This window comes from Vespula vulgaris, chromosome 5 (genome assembly GCF_905475345.1).
Source record: "Vespula vulgaris chromosome 5, iyVesVulg1.1, whole genome shotgun sequence".
In the NCBI taxonomy this organism is placed as follows: Eukaryota; Metazoa; Arthropoda; class Insecta; order Hymenoptera; family Vespidae; genus Vespula; species Vespula vulgaris.
Genome location: NC_066590.1, coordinates 6,189,045 through 6,193,903, shown reverse-complemented (window position 1 = coordinate 6,193,903; position 4,859 = coordinate 6,189,045). Strand labels below are relative to the sequence as shown.

General features: G+C 33.1%; 1 long non-coding RNA gene across 1 annotated transcript; it reads left to right on the top strand.

Annotated features, from left to right (window-relative positions):
• Window positions 1-3,192: 3,192 nt before the first annotated feature.
• Window positions 3,193-4,300, top strand: LOC127063860 (uncharacterized). Its single transcript, XR_007781505.1, has 2 exons — window positions 3,193-3,333; window positions 3,408-4,300. It is a non-coding gene; the product is annotated as an uncharacterized LOC127063860 (long non-coding RNA).
• The last annotated feature ends 559 nt before the right edge of the window (window positions 4,301-4,859 follow it).

Sequence of the window (4,859 nt, the reverse complement as noted above, 5' to 3'; positions counted from 1 at the left end):
TCTAGATTCTCAGTGTAGATATATATGTATAAATATACAGAGAAGGAGAGAGAGAGAAAGAGATAGGGCGGTCTCGAACTAGGAAAGTATGAATCCATAACTCCTTTACCAAACTGCAAAGCAGTGATACGACATGTCGACGCACGATCAAACTCGAGGACGTTTCATGGTGCATCAGGAGAGTCTCTTCCAGTTCAAAGGAGTACTCGGTGGCACGCTTTGAAGTGTTCCCATCTATACGAGAGAAATGGAGAGGGAAAGAGATAAAGAAACAGTGTGTACGTATGTGTGAGTGTGTATGCGTGTGTAGGTGTATGTGAATGAGAGGAGGAGATTGGAACCACCGCGTTTATCGTCACCAACGAGTTTCTCGCGCTCTTTAAAATCACCACCTTTAGAAGCCTTCGATTCTCGAGTAGAATCCTTCTTTAGTACTTTTGTACGTGAAAAGATAAAGAGAAAGAAAAAGAAAAGAATCGATTTTTCGTAGTACTCGGACGTGTCGGAAAAACCAAAGTCAACGATTCCTTACCCACAGCTTTGTCTCTTCTTTCTTTTTTCTTTTCTCTCTCTTTCTCTACCACTCTCGTTGTATCTCTTTCTTTCTTTCTCTTTCTTTACGTTGTTCTCAAACGGTGTTCAGAGAATTTATGTGGGTGAACACTCGTTCTGTCCTTTCTATCCTACAAGGACATTTACTTTCGACCTCTTGCCTTCGCACGAAAGGGCACAACTATTGGTAAGAGGGAAAAAGAGGAAGAGAGATAGAGAGAGATAGAGAGAGGGAACATTTCTACGAATTGTCCTGTGGAGACGATGCGAACGAACGTCGCCCGGAAATCAGCGAAATCGGTGATTCGAGAAATCGAAAAGCACTCGGACTCGGTGTGATCGTAAAAAGGAACTCGAGTATAATTCGAAATATAATCGTAACTACGAAATTATTGAATTTATTATAATTTAAGTAAAGATAAATAAAAATAATATATAGATGATCAACATGAATTAAGATGAACAAGATCATCGTTGATGCTGTAACTCTTTTACGATTTCATTTTCGTGTCAGATTTTGTTCTCCTTTCGATCACGTAATAATCCTCTTCTTTATCTCTACAAAATTATCAATAGAAATTCGATGTATCGAGAAGAAAATTAACGAAAAAATGATTTTTTGTTTACTATCGATCGAAGTATCATTCGCGAAGAAAAACAAAGAGTTTGGTGTATATATAATAATTTATTTTTCTTCGGGCGAGAATTCATCAGATATAATATAGTTAGGCGCAGGTGGTGGTGGTTAATATAAATTTCGTCAGCCTACAGTGTCGACATCAGAGATTTGAGAGCGCTATGGTGTAACAGGAATCGTGAAACATAATTCTTGACGGTTAAGACCGAAGCTGCAACATGTACAAAGAGACGGCGAAGGGTGGGTTGGAATATCTGGAAGAGAATCGCATGATCCTTATTTAAATGGAGTTTAAACTATACGCGGCCATTTTCTCTCAAGGCTACACCTGCTTTTAATTGTCCTGATATTTGCCCTATTTCGGGTAACACTTATGGGAACTACTTCATACATATTGTTACGTATGAAGCTTATTTGATAATCGATGGAGATCGATATCATTTTACTTAGATAGAAGACTTTACATATCTTGATACATATTAACAAATTTTATTTGAAATTAAATAAAAATATTTGTTAATATTCCCTTTAAAATTTTCATTCGATATTATTCATCGATGAAAAATGTGAAATATTAAAGTTAATTAAAGTCTTTGATTTCTACTGTTAATTAATATCAGCTTTTCTCTTCGTCACTTTTCATTTTTTTTTACAGATTATTGGCTGGGAAATGACATCGATGAAAATTCATTAAAATGTAGTTGATTTTTATCGTAACTTTATTTTAAAGTTAGTAGATTTAGTTTAGTAGATTTTTATTTTCTCAATATGATTGGTTAGAGAAAAACAAAAAAAAATGAAACATACTCGAATTTTCATCGAATACAAGTCGCCGTTCGCTCTTTTCCCGGACGTGTTTCGAATGAAATAGAAAGAGCGAGAGAAAAAGAGAGATGGACGTGTTTCGGTTTTTTTAATAACCGAAACGGAGTCGATATGTAAATCGAACGGTATCGTCAACGTCGGTTTCGCATGGCAGATCCTACTTGATAAATTCGAACGGCTGTGTTGCTCCCATGAACGATGGCTGATGGAAAATCGCTCGCTGTCCGATATGTGGACGTCGTTCGCTTGTAAAATACATTGAAGATATCGTATCTGCCAGAGAAAGCTCGCTCTACCTTTCTCTCTTTCTCACTCTTTCTCTTTCTCTCTCTCTCTCTCTCTCTCTCTCTCTCTCTCTCTATCTATCTTTCTCCCTTTCTTTAATTTTCATTTTTCATTTATTCGATTAAGATTTATTCCGATTCTGCAACAAAATACAGCATCATTTTGCTAATATTTGGTAGGAATGTAGGTACTTACTTTTTAGAAAGTCGCAAAGCAATCTTTAAAGTACATTATAAATATTTAATAATTATTGTCTATGAAGGTAACATCATGGACGTTAGTAAATATTGATCGTTCGTTAGAATCATTAAAAATCTTTGAAATTATAATGCAAAGCATCGAATTTTTTTTCTTTTTTATTTCCTTTTATTTCTTGCTTTTTTTAATCTTTTGCACAAAGCATTAAGCTGTATCCGCTTATGTGGTATCTTTCATACGTGAATCCTCTTTATACGTATTATAGATTAATAAATTATTTTAAAAAAATTTTCAAACTTTTACGAAATTAAGAAGATTACGGAACGTACCAATAATTATATCAATTATTAATAATTTATAGATTATTAAAATAAGTATTATGAAAAATATTTTATAATTCATAACAGCAATAATTATTCAGGAAAAAAAAGTTCGAATCAATAATGGCGATTTTTCACAATGGATTGCTTTATTTATTTATTTTATTTTTTTTGGATAGTGGGGATAGTGAAAAAATTCATATCGGATGTTTGTGAGTACACTTGTACTTGAACGACCTAAATCTCGTTAGAGTTTATCGTATCTACTAGACTTATCGCTAGTGTTTATATCTATGTACATATAAACATTGACAACACCGTCTATCATTTCTGTTACTTTATTTATTGCCGATGTAAACACGAGCCGTCAGTCTCTATCGATCTTTTGACGTAGTAACATGTTAAAATCATATTGATCCAATGTGAAATACTTTTAATTGATTGCTTCGATTTTTCTTTCAATGATATTCGTTATCTTCACGAATTCCACAGGAACAGCATACTATTAGTAATAAGGTAATAATATTAAAGACTAAAATGTATCATGTTTGTCCAACGAGAAATATTACATTTCTTTCATTCTTTTTCAGTAAATATAAGCAAAAGCGGAACATACATAATATGTGTAACACAAGCAAAATACGAAACTGATATTTCTCCTATATCTAAAATTATGATCAGAAGAGGTCATTTAGTTCGAAACATGTAGGATCAAAGAGAAATTGAGATGCTCTTTAGAGGAAAGCTTTAATTTCAAAGCCGGTTTACGATGATAATAGTTGGTAATCAGGTTTATAATTTCGACAGTATTCTCCATAGTAAAAAGTTCGCGTAGTCCAAAAAAAATAAATAAATAAAAGGAAAAAAAATATATAAAAAAATTAAAAATCATTCAATTTCAATAAAAGTATCAAATACTTCTATAACTTTTGTGTATTCGTATTTCATAGTATGACAACGATTACAGTTCAAAGGATTCTAATCGAATTCATGGTACTCGATCGTCACGATCCGTCATAGTGATTCTCCGTTATCCGGACACGCACGAGCACTCTCGATAATCGTGATATAGCACACCTTCAGATGCGTTTCCCAGTCCGAATTGGTTATTTGATTCGAGAAAGCTCGTGGTCAAATAGATTTTTCGAAATTTCAGAAAGCTTGTACTTATCTCTTTTTTCTTTTTCTTTTTCTCTTTCTCTTGTTTTACAGACAGCACTTTTGTTAGAGAATATTTCGTACGGTTCGAAATCGAGTAACAAGACGTATCTACATATGTACATGAATATGTTAACACATGTGAAATAAAAGATAACGAGAGTATGTATGTATATACGTAATCGCGTAGGAACTTTATAAATTAATAAAAATGATATAATGTAAACGAGTAAAATAATAAATTGTCGGAAACATTTATCTTTTTCTCCAGACCCGAGAGAATTATGAAAGTCCATCAAAGTATAATAAATTAATTTGTATTTTACTTCCTTTTTTCTTTTATAAAAAAATGTTCATCAAAATTTTATAATCAGAGATAATAGTAGACAGACGATGTAGACAGACAATAATAGCAATTCTATGTCGTTATAATGTAGAATTCTGTAAGATGAGGAATGCCCGTAGACAAATAATTGTAAAAACACATGAATACACGTTTGTCTCTTTGTTTCATTAAATAAATAAATAAATAAAAAGAAAAGTGTTGAATGCAATAGGAAGGGAAATAAAAAAATAACGTGCGTGTGTACGTATAAAAGAAGAAAAAAAAGAAAAAGAGAGAAAGAGCAGGAAGAAGTAATGTCGGTCACTACATTGTACAGTGTATGTATTATATTTTTTAAATAATCGCTTCGACGTGGACGAGAGAAACAACGAACGAGTACAAAATGGCGAGGCGACAAAAAGCTACCTCTGCAAATTGTTCCCTTCCCTTCCCTTCGTACCGCTCTTCCGGCTTTATTATTGATAATACCCAATTATGCCTTTAACGTCCGCAGGACAAAGAGTGTTGGGAAAAATCTCGACAAAAAGAGAAAAAAAGA